This window comes from Taudactylus pleione, unplaced genomic scaffold (genome assembly GCF_031769625.1).
Source record: "Taudactylus pleione unplaced genomic scaffold, aTauple2 ptg000574l, whole genome shotgun sequence".
Taxonomy (NCBI): Eukaryota; Metazoa; Chordata; class Amphibia; order Anura; family Myobatrachidae; genus Taudactylus; species Taudactylus pleione.
This window is the reverse complement of record NW_028284976.1, coordinates 809,176-823,995: the sequence shown is the minus strand read 5'-3', so window position 1 is coordinate 823,995 and position 14,820 is coordinate 809,176. Positions and strand designations below refer to the sequence as shown.

At 40.5% G+C, this 14,820-nt stretch overlaps 1 protein-coding gene across 1 annotated transcript in view; it reads right to left on the bottom strand.

The window, feature by feature from the left end:
* LOC148481544 (alcohol dehydrogenase 1-like) overlaps window positions 1-14,820 on the bottom strand; it is a 127,824-nt gene that overhangs the window by 69,243 nt on the left and 43,761 nt on the right. The window lies entirely within an intron of this gene.

Here is a 14,820-nt window from a genome sequence, read left to right as displayed (position 1 = left end):
CATCCGCATTATAATGTACCAAGTCGCAAGAGTGTATAATACCACTTCTCAAATGAGATTTTCAAAAATGTACTGTGCATGTATCAAAAAAGCCATTGCCAAACAATTGACATCAACAGTAGGTCCACCCAAAAAACAATTAATGACAGAGACTTGCGACTAATTTAAGCCAATGAGCTAGCAGTCCTAAACCCATGCAAAAACATAGTTTGTGTCTCAAATCTTATTGATACCTGGTGGCAAATATTTTTGTGAGTCAGTGTAGGGACTGGCCAGGAGGAGAGACTTTGAAACACTTGGCAGTATTGACAAATAATTGCAATATTTTGGAACCAGCAAGATTCCCTGAATTTGAATGAAATACAGTTCGGAGTTAAATTAGGCTGTATGATAGATATATATATATAGCATTGGCATCCGCCTCATTTTTCAAAGGGACATAATGCACTCAAAAAAGGGCCATGGCTTCATGGGGAAGGGCCAGGGAAGAGATAGGAGAGGCCAGGAGATGCTGGGGATGAAATTAGAGGAAGTTACAAGTGAGAATGATAATAAACAGAAATTTGACAGGCCCAAACAACGCCCCCTGCCCTGAGGTGTCCTGTGCCATGGTACCGGCCGCACTACCTTAGCTACAGGCCTGCCTACACTGATTCTCAGATAAATGATCTTGGTCTGCCACCTTTGGCTCAAGCTTGCACACATTTTAAACATGACTATGGGTCCTGACATAAAGAAACAGGACCACACCCAGGGATATCAGTTAATAAGCACCTGGAAATAGACAAAAAAAAGTTTGTCTTAAATTTGACACACTTGGCCGTATTGACAAATAAATGAAATATTTTGTAACCAGCATCATTCCCTGAATTTGAATGGAATACAGTTTGGAGTACAATTAGGCTGTATGATATATATTACAGGGGTCGCCCAGGGTACCTATTTTTTACCTACTCCCGAAATTGCATAAGAATAGTGCCCAGCCTCCTGGTATACCGATAATATCAGCTAGAGATTCTCTATATTATGATATCTCCGAATTTTTGGATATGTATCACCAGCCGGTGATACAAAGTGAAAAAACCTTCTTGAAGGATACAACAATGCTTCTGAATGATCTGAAAGATTTAAAATTTCTACCCCTGGTGTTCTATATGGTAACAATTGACGTAGTCAGCCTCTATACTAGCATTCCGAATGACAGGGGAATTGAGGCAATGAAGTGGTTGATTACAAACAATAGTAACTACTGTGGCCCTGATGCGGACTTTTTTCTAACTTTGTTACGCTTGGTGCTGACACGCAACTTCTTCATCTTTAATGGAGAATTTTTCATTCAACAACAAGGTTGTGCCATGGGATCTTGCGTGGCACCGGCGTATGCCAATGCCTTCATGTTCTCCCTGGAAAAGGATTTCTTCTTTAGTGACTTCACAGTAGCGGCAAAAATCATCTTTTACAAATGGTACATAGACAATATTTTTCTTTTATGGTATGGTACAGATAGTGAATTCAGGACTTTTATGTCTCAAGTCAACGATAGTGACCCTAACATAAAGTTTACATATGAGATTAGTAATGAATATGTCCACTTTCTGGATGTAGCTGTGACACAGAAGGGTTGCAAATTATGTACAACTATTTACAACAAACCTAAAGATTGTAATACTTTATTATCTGCATCTAGTCATCACCCTAAGGCTCTAAAAAGAGGTTTACCTTTCTCACAGTTTGTAAGAGTAAGACGCATCTGTGATGATGAGGAGGAGGAGGAGAAAAAACAAATGGATGTGATGCACAACCATTTTTTACAGAGAGGATACTCTACTGCAGTTCTTTTAGCTGCGAGAACAAAGGCTTTGAATATCCCAAGATCAAAGTTATTGCAAAAATCGATTGGACAATCTAAAGAAAAACCCATACTGTTCATTAACCAATTTTCTACAGCGAGTACAGAGATTATTAGAACAGCAAAAAGACACTGGCCTCTTATTAACCATGAAGATGAACTACCATTGCTTAAGAACACTACACTAGTTCCCTGTTACAAAAGAGCTAAAAATATTAAAGCTTGGGTTGTTAGGACCGATATTACTGGCTGGGACTTAACATTAAAAAAACCAGGTCATTTTCTGTCCAAAAAAACGGGTAATTATCGATGTTTAAACTGTACAACATGCAGTTTTTTGGAGACCGGAGACACGTTTCCTCATCCGCTGACGGGAAGGAAGATCAAGATTCATCACATACTTACCTGTACCAGCAAATTTGTGATATATTTAATTCACTGCCCGTGTGGATTACTCTATATTGGAAAGACTACCCATCAGTTTAAAGAGAGGATGGCACTCCATTGAAGTGCCATCTGTCTAGCAATAGAAGGCAGAACATCGGATCAGCCTGTTGCTAAGCATTTCAGGGATGCGAGACATAGTCTTAGCTCCCTGAGACATAAAATGATCGATCACATCCCTGAGCATCATCGAGGGGGTGATAGATCAAAGTTGCTGCTACAAAAAGAAGCGCGCTGGATTTACAAGTTGGAGATCCTGAGTCCTAAGGGGTTAAATGAGCAGTGTTTGCTTAACTGCTTTATTTAACTTTTGCATGAGTTTCTAAGGCTATGAATATATGACTTTTAGTTGAATAATACATTTTGATATTTTTCAGCTCTACTTTTGGATGTTAGCGAGCTGGTATTTATTCTATAATATGTTTGCCTATTCCTCGTGTAATTTTGATGCTCTTAGTGCCTGTGTATGACTATGTATTACCATTGGTTCCTATGCGGTTATCTCCGTTATGGTTTAGTTTCCATTCCATTTCCTGCTAACTGTGACACTGTTGTTATTGCTCTCTTGTCTATTCTGTTATGCTATACAGAATAGGCAGTCCGCCTCTTGGTGTGGGTACTCTATTACACATCTCTTTACTGTCACCTAGCAACCGGGCGCAAACTGATGATGTCGGCCCCGCCGCGACTGCATGCCGGACGGCGCTGACGAGCGTCAGGGAGTGAGGTCCGTTCAGCACTTTCACTTAGGGGTTCTTGGTGGAGGTTATATAGGTAAGTGTTCATTGCTTTATTTGTTATGTCCTGATGAAAATTCTTTGAATAGAATTGAAACGTTGACTGGTACTACGGAGCTTCCGTTTAATTTTTTCTATTTGGTTCGAGTGCCGCCTGTTACTTTCCCTTACTATATATATATATATATATATATATATATATATATATACACACATACAGTATACACACTCGTTGTTGGCGGGCACAGACAATTGGCATTATCCGAGTTCAGCTATCTGATGTCTACGCTAGATGACAATGTGCAGAGATATGTTGTCAACTACATGTTTTAGAAAATGTTGCTTTTGGTAGTCGGTCTTGATAAAGGTTCAACATGAACCGAAACGTCGACAGATATGACTGTAAAAATTTTACACTGTGATAAGACTGTGTCTGAATATGACAATAAAGTAAATTTCTGTTTTTTTATATGCATGATGATTGGAGAGCTGCCCTGGTCCAGAAAATTGGACACAGGAATTAAATATATATATTTCAATTTTGTTAGATTCTGGTGGCATCCCATTTGAAATAATATAAGAAGGGTGTGAGTGCAGGATATTCCATTTCGATTATATAAAAGTCATGGGATAGATGCCTAGTATCATGTAGGTGTCATGACCAGGGTTTCTCGGCATGCCGGCCGGCAGGTGATAACTGTGAGGATGCTATGGCGAGGAGCATCTGGCGGTGGCGCTGGTGTCTGGTGGGGTGCATTGGCTTTGCGTAGTCCTGTGCGGGCATACTGTCACTCTGGTCTGGTTAGGCCTGGTGGTGTTTCCGTTCCGTTCTGGCATGGGCGCCGCCACTTGCCTCTGGACTTGTGACCTAGTTGCCCTATCCTGGTGTGTCACATGCTCTCTCTAGCCTGTCACAGTGCAGCACTGGGTATTTAAGGGAGTGCAGAGCTTCCTTTTCATTTCCAGTGCACGTGTTTCTCAGTGAGAGCTGAGAGTTCCTGTACTTGTTCACCTGTCTGTTGGGATCATTACCTAGCCTGCTTCACCCTGCCTGTTCCAGCCCGCTGGATTCTCCTGCCTCCTCCGTTACCTCTGCCTTGCCTGAGTGCCTGTGTCAGCTGTTATCCTGCACCTTGCCTCCACTTGCATTCCTCTGGACATTATTTTCTTCAGCCTGCACTTTCATTTCAGCCTCACAAAACCTGGAATACTGGACTGCCTTCTGTTATCACTACCTGGACTTTTTCCAATTTGCCTCACTACAGTTCCCAAGTGCACTTTAGTGCTATACCCGGACTTTTTGTTTTGCCACATTATCACCCACAACAAAACCAGAACCTCACAGTAGGACCCGCTCTAGCCAAGCAGAGTGCAACAACTGGATGTGTTATTGATTCCACAAGTGGACGGAAGATCTCTAGAGAAATGTTGACCAATACCATTTAAACAGCTTACCACAGCTCCCTGATATTTGTGGGTGCAGGATCTTGCTTGGTTGGGTTCATGTCAAGGGAATGGGATGGTCACAACTTTAGTCAAAACTCTCCAAAATGCCCCTTGAGCCAATTCTGGACAACTTGGGACCAATGAAATGATGCATTATCCTGCTGGAAAATTCCATTGTTGTGGTGGTACATGAAGTCCATGAAGGGCTACATATAGTCATCAAGCAATGCAATGTAGCATTTACCAGTCAATTACATGTTCAGGCGGACCAGTGGACCCAATCCATGCCACATGAATACACCCCACACCATTTTGGAGCCAACACCAGCCTGCATGTTGTCTTGTTGACAACTGGGGTCCATGGCCTCATGTGGTCTCAGCCACACCCAAACCCTACCATCAGCCCGTAATAACTGGAACCATGACACATCAGACCACATTACATTTTGCCAGTCCTCCAGAGTCCAATTAGCAATGTCACAAGGCAAGGCTTATATTTTTAGGCTAATTGTTTTTGATTAATGAAAACATTCTATAGGGTCTCGCCATGCATTCACCCCGATTTTGTTTGTACAGCTTTGCATGCACAGTTTATAAAAATCATCTATCTGCAGAGCAGATTGGAACACAATTCTGAATCATCATCATTAAGTAAATTTATATTCTTGTATCTTACTAAATAGTGTAAAAAAACAAGCATCTACAATTAGGACTTAAAGTTGACGAAAAACCTATCAAATCCACTGAAGCTTCTGAGCTAGGAAGCCCTCGGCATTCAGTTACATTTATTATACATGTGTGCAAGTGTGTGTTTGTGTGTGTAGGTGTGTGTGTATTGTTGTATATGTATGAGTACATCAGGTGTGCAGAGTAGTTAGTTGAAGGTGGAAAAAATGGGCATTAGAGGATTAAAAGACTAAACAGATATTTGATGAGTAAAATAACTTTATTAGGCAAGAAAAAGGGATGAAAGGAGGAGTTAATGGTTAAGGAAACACTGGGCACTGCTTAAGAAGAAATGAATGGCATATCATACTTAAGTCCTGCCAAAATAGACCAAGTGTTTTGTCTTTTAGCACGTTTGAGTCAATAAATTGGGAAATGGCAATAACAAGAAATTGTTTATTTAGAAAAAAATATCAGTGTAAACTATTGGGGAAGTTTTACTACTGTACATACTGTAATTCACAGTTATATAAATATTTCTGAATTTGAGGAATGATAGATATGAGAGGGATCTATCTATCTTAGATTTCCCAGAACTTACTGGTTAGGAAAGGCTTGGTTCAAGCAAATCAACTCTCTATGTGGCCCAGTTTGCTTTGAATTAATAGGCAGTAGGAGGTGGTGCAAGTTTTAGTTGAAAGTTGCAAAGAGGCAATGGAGGTTAAAAAACGGTGTATTAAAAAAAGTAAACTAGGTTTATTTAGCATGAGAAAGAGAAGTGTACTGTAGGATGAAATGATGAATTTATGGTGAAGGAAGTCATCCTTGGAGCATAAGGAATTGCTTAAAAGCATAGCTAAGGGCAGAGCATACAAATAACTCCTACCCAAATGGACCCATATTACTAGTATATTTAAGCCAATACGTTTGAAAACAAGCTTCTCTGTAAAAAACAAGCTTCTCTGTAAAAAACAAAGTGTGAACTATGAGGGAAAACTTTACTACACAATCCATAGTAATATTAACCTACTTTACTGTATCTGCCGTCATGTCCACTGTGAAGAACGATATGAATAATATGTAAAATATACAGCTTGCTAATGTCAGATTTTGATATGTGTCCTTAAATGACACAATTAACTTGTGTCATAGTAACATGAAAAGACTAGACAACACTCCGGCTATCATTGTGTTGCAGTTTACTTTACCTTGTATTGCATGTAAAATAAACACAGCTGGGAATATATTATTTCCATTTGATGTTCAATTTTTAGAATTAAGCTTATTTGTGGGAAAACTCCAAATCTTCTCTGATGCATCATCTAAGTATTTAACATTAATGAAGCCTTCAATGTCAAACAAGATGTTGTTTAGTTCTATATTAATTTAGGTGCATAAATTACAGTGATTTTCTAAAAAAAAAAATCTAAGAAATAAGTATTTTACGGTAATCTTTTGTTATGATAGTAAAATAAAGAAAGATAGTCCTACTGTCAGGATGCGGCCTGGGATCGGCCGCTACTCATCTCCGCGTTGGCGTCCTTGGGCTTAGGTGCATATGTCCTGGTTTCCGGGGTGCCGGACATGGACGCAGTCATGTTGGTCCATATCACCTGACTAGTCTCTCCCAATGGTAGTCCTGTGGTCACTCAGCTGATCCTCTGATCCAATGATCAGCTACCCAGCTACCTATTTAGGTCTGACTCCAGGAACAGGAAACTGCTGTTCAACTTCGCTGTTCCTGTGATTATTATGCTCTCCAGTGTTTTCCACAAAGCATCTACAGTATGTTGTTTCAGCCCTCACGCTGACCACCAGTGTTACTTATATTAGCTCCCTTGCTAATTTCCTGCGTGTTACTTTAGCTCTCACAGAACTCCAGTGTTTCTTGTAAATCCCTGTGTTGTCTTATAGTGTTCTGCTCAGCTCTCTAACCGCCTCCCTGTGTTCCTGTGGTGTCAGCTTTTGTGCTAATTGCTAGTTAGCTTTCAGCTGGACCTCTAGCTATTCCAGTACATTCTCCTGTGTTTAAGTATTCATTTCAACTCCTGTGTTCAAGTATTCATTTCAATTCCTGTGTTCAAGTATTAATTTCAACTCCTGTATTCAAGTATTTGTTTCAGCTCCTGTGTTCATGTATTCATCTCAACTCCTGTGTTCAAGTGTTATCTCAACTCCTGTGTTCAAGTATTCATTTCAACTCCTGTGTTCAAGTATTCATTTCAACTCCTGTGGTCAAGTATTCATTTCAACTCCTGTGTTCAAATATTAACTTAATCTCCTGTGTTAAGTATTCAGTTAATCTCTTGTGTTCAGGTATTCATGCTAATATAGATCTGGTCTTCCTGCTACTCCCAAGTACCTGTCCAGAAGGCCGCGACCTGCTCACTTAATGCAGCAAAACCCATATCCCAACTGGGGGGGGGGTCACTGGTGAAGACCACCAAGTGAGTTAGACTCCATGCCTCTGGGCAGGTCTAGCCAAACCTGGGTTTGGCCGCAATATAGAGACCTAGCTGTCACTCACCTGCTTGTTCCCTAGCCACTGTACCCCTGGCTTTTCCCATATGGTTCGTGAAAGTTTGAACAGTCAAAATCATGCAAGCCGTCGGGTTATAGGATCAAGCAAGTTTTCTGAAATTACTTTCCCGAGTGGAAGCTCTTGAGACCAGTCTGCAACTCATGAATCAACAACTACAAGAATTGTCTCACCAATTAATTTTTTTTTCCATTCTTGCTATCTCCAGTTGTTTTACAAATCCTGCTAGTGAAGTCTCCTGTGTCTTTTTCTTCAGAGTCACAATTTTCATCTACACCTGCAGCAGAAAATTCATCTAAGTCTTTTAAGTGTCTTCTGACCTCACAATTTCCTGATACCAGTGTCATTAAACATCTTACGAGTTTTTCCCAGCTATTAGAACAACTACATCTTCTTCCCATAATTTTTCAAGGTTTCTCTAAGTCTTCTAGTGTTGCTCTAATTCAGTTACCATCTCCTCCAACCAAGGTAGTGTGAGACATCAAAGTTCCTGCGCCATAGGCTCACTGAGCTTGAATGCCAGTGGCGCCGGGAATTACACCTTTGTTTGTATTGTGGTGCTGATGATCACTTTATTAAAGACTGTGTTCTTTGCTCACCGAGGAATGATGGAAGATGTGAGACCCCCAAAGTCAGCACCTCAGGTTCTTCCCATCAATCATAAGAGGTTCCTGCATTTCTAGTTTCAGGCAAGAAGGTGAAGTCTACCAAGAATAAGAACAATCAAGTATTCAATTGAGGTCCAGTTACAAGATGTTATTACCCTTGTCGGGGTAATTTAGGAAACGTACTCTTTTCTATGATGGTCAAAGAGGTACGAGTGTCTAGTGATTCCGATCCCATAACCTGTACTAAGAATTCTTGTGATTCAGTAGGTTCTGGAGGGGTAAGTATTTGCGTTCCACTGGAGGAAAGTCTGACGTCACTATGCTAGAAAAAGCGATTGTGCTATCACCTTCAAAGGAACAATTTACCTTGCCTAAAACCAGTGTACCCTGTACTAAAGGTTCTAGGGGAATTCTCAATACATGTATATAGTACCAGCTTCTAGTATGGTTCAAGAAGGGTCATTGGAACAACCAGATCTTACTTGTGTTTCAAGTCTCATACCCCAGGAGGGGGTTTCTGGTTTCACACCCCAGGAAGAGGTTATAAGTTTCATACCCCAGGAGGGATTTTCAAGTTCCTCAACCCAGGAGGGTTTCTCAAGTTTTTTACTCCAGGATGGAGTTTCCATTTTGAGTTTCATACCCCAGGAGGGGGTTTTGAGTTTCATGCCCCAGGAGGGGGTTTCAAGTTTGATTCCCCAGGAGGGGTCTTCTGGTGTTATACCCCAGGAGGGATTTTGAAGTGTTGTACTCCAGGTTGGGGTCTCAAGTCTCTCATCCCAAGAGAAGGTTTCAAGTCCTGTACCCCAAGAGGAGGTTTCAGGTCTCTCACCCCAGGAGGGAGTTTCATGCTCCAGGAGGGGGCCTTCTTTTTGTGGTGCATGCCCCAGGAAAGGGTTTTCATTTTAAGTTTCACACCCAAAGAGGGGGTCTCCGATTCAAGTTTCATATCCCAGGAGGGGATTTCAAGTGTCATACCCCAAAAGTGAATTTCAAGTTTCATACCCCAGGTGGAGCTTTTGAGTGTTGTACCCCAGGAGGGGGTCTCAAGCTTTTCACCCCAAGAAGAGTTATCTGAAGTGGTACCTCAGTTGGGATTTTCAAGTGTCTTACCCCATGAGGGGGTTCAAAGTGATATTCCCTAGGAGGGGATTTCAAGTGTCATTCCTCAAGAGGGGATTTCAGGGGTTATGCCCCAGCAGGAAGTTTCAAGTGGTCTGCCCATCCCAGGTGGGGACTTTCCTTTGTCTACAGTTGAGTGCACTTCACAAGCTTTAATTTCTCAGAAATTCAGTCCTAAAGTTTGTTGTACCAAGCAAGTTCACCAAGGGGCACATAATTCCATGGAAGGTCTAACATTCATGATTACGGGAGTTTTAGAGTCCTTAAAGAAAAACAAAGCTAAGACATTAATAGAAGGATATGGAGGCAAAGTATTTGAAAATATTAGCAGTAAGATCAATTACCTCATCGTGGAGAGTCCAAATGAAAGAAAGCAAAGGGCTTAGGGATTAAAATTATAGATGAAGACAGCTTGTTTGAATTAATAAATAAGGAAGTCACCTTTAGAGCATTTAATCTCAGTGGACAACAAATTGTCTGAATCTAATTCTATCTTGTCACTGGGTTCTACCCATTCTGGTGCTCTTCAAGGTTCACCATCTCTACTTCCAACAGTTTGTGATGTCTCCAGTCCCAATTCTGCCTCGCTTAGTTGTCCTGGGGCTTCTTCAACTAATACCAACTCCAATTCTCCTGAATCTCATTGTGGTTCTTCTGTTGATTTGAGTGAGGAGCTTTAATCAAGTTTAGTTGAGTCACCCAATCTTCGGTCAAAGGAATCGCTTAGTGATTTGTTTCTAAAGAGAATCCTGTAACTCAGGACTCGTCTGACGCATTGGTGCCTATAGTCTTCTATGGAGAAGTGCCCCAATACACCGCATTACTTAAGCATTATGACACACTAATGAAAACCGATCCATCTTGTGGTATCACTTCCATCAACCTTGTCAAGTTTCTCCTTATGAACTTCAGAGGAAGAGGTTTGGAGTGGGCTAACCACCACTCCAAGGATCCAATCCTACAAGATGTGATGGCCTTAAGTGCAGCTCTGATTAAAGAATTCGCTCCTTTGCGTCCATCATTCAGTTACCTTTTCTGACAAAGGTTTTAGTTTGACTTTACCACCTTTAGACATCAAACTTAGATATACCGCTTTACTCCCTTTACAAGACAATATGGTACAGAGACTGTCAGTCCAGAAGAAAAAAATATCCTTTCATACTAGATGTCAGCTCAAGATTGGTAATTTTGCAAATTCCTCATACCAAGTCTGATTTTTTTTATCACTCTGGTGTCTCAAAGTTTCGAGTTCTTGAAGTTTTGCTGAGGATTGGTAAATCTACAATTTGCTCTTATCAAAAAATTTTCTTGGAATCTTCTGCTTCAAGTTTTTCAGGTTCTTCGGGTGTCTTGAGTTTTGAGTTTTTGAAGTTTTCAGTGCACCTCTTGGTGTCCAGAGTCAACCCTGGAAGGGTGGGTACTTTCAGGATGTGGCCTGGGATCGGACACTTCTCACCTCCACGCTGGCATCCTTGGGCTTAGGCGTTCAGTCGCTGAGAGTGGAGGTGAGTGGTGTCTGAGTATCCTCCCCAGGGTCTGCTAGGGCTTCCATGCATGTATCCTGGTTTCCAGGGTGCCGGGCATGGGCGCAGCCATGTTGGTCCATATCACCTGACTAGTCTCTCTCAATGGTAGTCCTGTGGTCACTCAGCTGATCACCCATGGCTAGTATCAGAGCCAGATAAACAGGCTCATGTGGTTCATGTGGGCATTATACAAGGGTGCAGCAGTATATAGTTCTAGAAATTTAGTGAGTTTTGATCAGGGATGTGAGGAAAAGGTAGACAGGGGAAGTAGTGCCTCAGCTGCCATACACTTTTTACTCCAGAGTTTTGACTATAAAAATTATTAGAATAATACAAAGAAGATATTTAGAATATTTTCTTTCATATTTTCTTATAATTTTTATAGTCAAAACTCTGAAAAATACCTAAGCATGATAGGGAAGGCTCTGCCTCTCCTGAGCGCACATCACTGGTTGCTTGGATTTTCCAAATCCTGGTGGCTGTGACATTTTCATATTTTCAAACAGTCGCTGCATACTTTTTTTAAGTTGTAGTGGCATTAGTGTACATCTCTGAATCAGACCCTGTATTTGAATAATACCTACTACTTATTGGCTTCATTGCTATAGTTAGAATATACTGCTCACAACAGACTCTGCACTTGGCACTACCCCATTCACTATACAAAACCAGCTTGTCAGAGACACAAACATAACCAGTCTTGTCATACAGCAGCAGTAATGTACTTTACTCTAGTTGGAAATTTTTTAGATTTAAATAGTTGTTCAGTTATCACATGTCACAATCTGTGTTATTAAGGCACTGTCAATTTCAGCATTCATCTTTGTTCTATTAACCTGTATTCTTGATGACCATGGACTTTCAATGTTTTTATTGCTGTAAGAGATACAGTAAATATTTATTAACTGCCTGCATACATGTCCAGTCAGCGTAACAGTTTTGGTAAAAGACTGCTACACGCATTTCACCACCTTCGGTGGTGGTCTCTTATACTCTAATATTCCAATTAAAGCATTAAATAATGTATGGGGATTCTGTTTCTTTAAATAAGCACTTGTAATTGAAATGAATCAAATCTGATTTTTATGGGAACAAAACTACAAAGCAAATGAATAATGGAAAAATCTATTGTTTTCTAGCAGTCCAATTTACTATAGTAAAAAGTCCTTATTGGTAATTTTAACCTTATGCATCTTTCCATATTGACCCTTTTGTGTTACTGTGGTTTTATTACGGGATCTGGTCAAAAAAGCGATTGTCTAAATACCGCCGCCTAGAATGCTGGCATCAGAATCTCGACACCTGTCAGAATCCCGGCACAAATTGTGCAGCCAAAATAAAGTGGAAAGAAATCTCCACCTGAAGGGGCTAACTTGCTAAACTACCACTGGCAACAAATTAGCAGAGTACCCAGGAGAAAAATAAAGAGACAGTCAGATTCCGTTGATCGCGACAGGAGAGGATACCTGTCTTCAGAGTTCTCTCTGTCCTTCAGCACTGATCACTGCTCTGCAACCAGAAAGAAAGCACTGAGCAAACTGCAGTGCAGGCTGGAAGGGGCAGTGGAGAAAGCAGGAGCAGATAGTACCGGCCAATCATGTGTCAAAGGTTGTCAGTGCTTGAAGAGTAAAAAAGAGTTTGCTTTCTGGACATGGCCCATCCAGGATTACTGACAGTTCAGACTCTGGAAAGATATCATGAATACCACACTGTCCAAAGTAATCCTGGATGGTTGGGAACCCTATGTAAAACCGCTTTCCACCTTTCTAAGCATTGAGAGTAGTAAGTGTCAAATGTGTTTGAATCAACAACTTATGCTTATGCATTTATCAGGTGCATGCACAGTAGGGAATGTGTACTTTATAAAAATAATATGTACTTTTATCCCTCTTTACATGAACCCCAATATGTCCACAGTTGCCTGGGGAATACGTAATTCTATTGTCTGCCTTTATTCTTGTTCTCTACATTAGAGATACAGACAACACTGTACAAAAGAGTTCTGAAACCAGACTTATATACTGAATAAAGAAAAGCAACATGTCACTACTAATAATGTGGAGCTTATTTACCACAAAGAAATGCTACAAAACTACAACATGCTGTATTCAATACTATGTGATGTAAAACATCACATTGTTTATTTTAATACAAGTTATTGTAGTATTTGGCCATATACTAAATGAAGTTACCATGTAATGTTATGTTGATTTATTTTAACCAACGGTAACTGATTAGCTTTGATCTGCCTATTGCAAGTTAGACTATGTAAGACTTAGGGTCTATTCACTAAGCCTTGGAGAGAAATAAAATTGAGAAAGATAAGTCCCAGCCAATCAGCTCCTAACTGTAATTTTTGAAACACAGCCTGCAAAGTGACAGTTAGGAGCTGATTGGTTGGGACTTATATTTCTTCATTTTATCTCTCTCCAAGGCTTAGTAAATAGACCCACAATGTCACATTGGATGCTATTACTTAAAAAAAATTCACCATTTTAAGAAATAATCCTCATTCTGGGATGGGCACCATTCACATGCTAGCAATTTATATATAATCATCTAACGAGAAATAAAAATAATATATATATTCACAGAGCATGTTGTAAGGTTACGGCAGAGTCGGCCCTAGCCAATTTGGTGCCCTAGGCAAAATTTTGACTGGTGCCCCCTAACCCTACACATATATATATACACACACATAGATACATGCATATACATATACTGTGAATATACATATTATATATACAGTATATATATATATATATATATATATATATATATTGTGACACAGTTAGGTTAGGGGGTCCCTCTCCTGGGTAGAGGACTCCTTCCTTTCACACACAGCAGCTGGGAAACAGTACGCCAGACTGGATACAAGTACAAGCTGGTCGGCGCCAGTCTTTATTGTACAATGTCAGAAACAAACATAAAGAAAACATAAACATAAATCCTAGCCCTGTCGGGGCACTAACTTCACAGGTAGTTCCCTCACTACCAGAACCTGGCAGGGCCTAATGCCCTCACCAGCAACAAGGGCACAGCACAACACTTACAGTTAGGTTTTCAAGTGTCTCTGAGCAAACTCCCTGTCTGCTCTCCCAGGTGAGACAATCAGCCCTCAACACACTAGGCTTATATTGGCCACTCTCAGGTGGAAACCCTAACAAGCCTGTTACCAGGCTAAGAGAACCAAAACCTGGAGTGGCCGTGGGTGGAGCCCTCCCTCTCCTCTCACCCACAACCCCCAGGTCCCAAACCGGCTTTTCAAAAAGCCGAGACTCAAGCCTGCTACACTGCAGACTTTCTCCTGGAGGTTTAAAACACATAAGACAGGAATCTGGGACAAATGTACCTGCCACAGACCACTTTACCAATGATCCTATCACAATATATATACACATACATATATATATATATATATATATATATATGCATACATATATACTGTACACTCACACACATACAGTATGTATATATATATATATATATAGAGAGAGAGAGAGAGAGAGGGAAATCACAGGGGCTCTGCACTCACCATAATAACTAATAGTAATATTAATAAACATAATAATCAGTGGGGTTTTAGTTCATGAATTGATCAATGCATTTAAGCTTGCAGCCCATCGTCACGGGACCCCACTTTACTGCAAGTCCCTACTCTATTGCTCAGAATTATAGCATGGACATAGCCATCACATTAGTATTAAGCTCATGGTATGCTATCAAGGTTTAAAGCTCACAGCAACTTTGCTTTTAAACGTGAGACAGTTACCAAGCACACCTGTAGCAAAGCACCTAGGAAAACAGCTAACAGAAGTTAGATCAAACTAGTTAAAAGGGCTGCATGAGAAAATGTGATCACAAAAATGATTAATTATAAAAA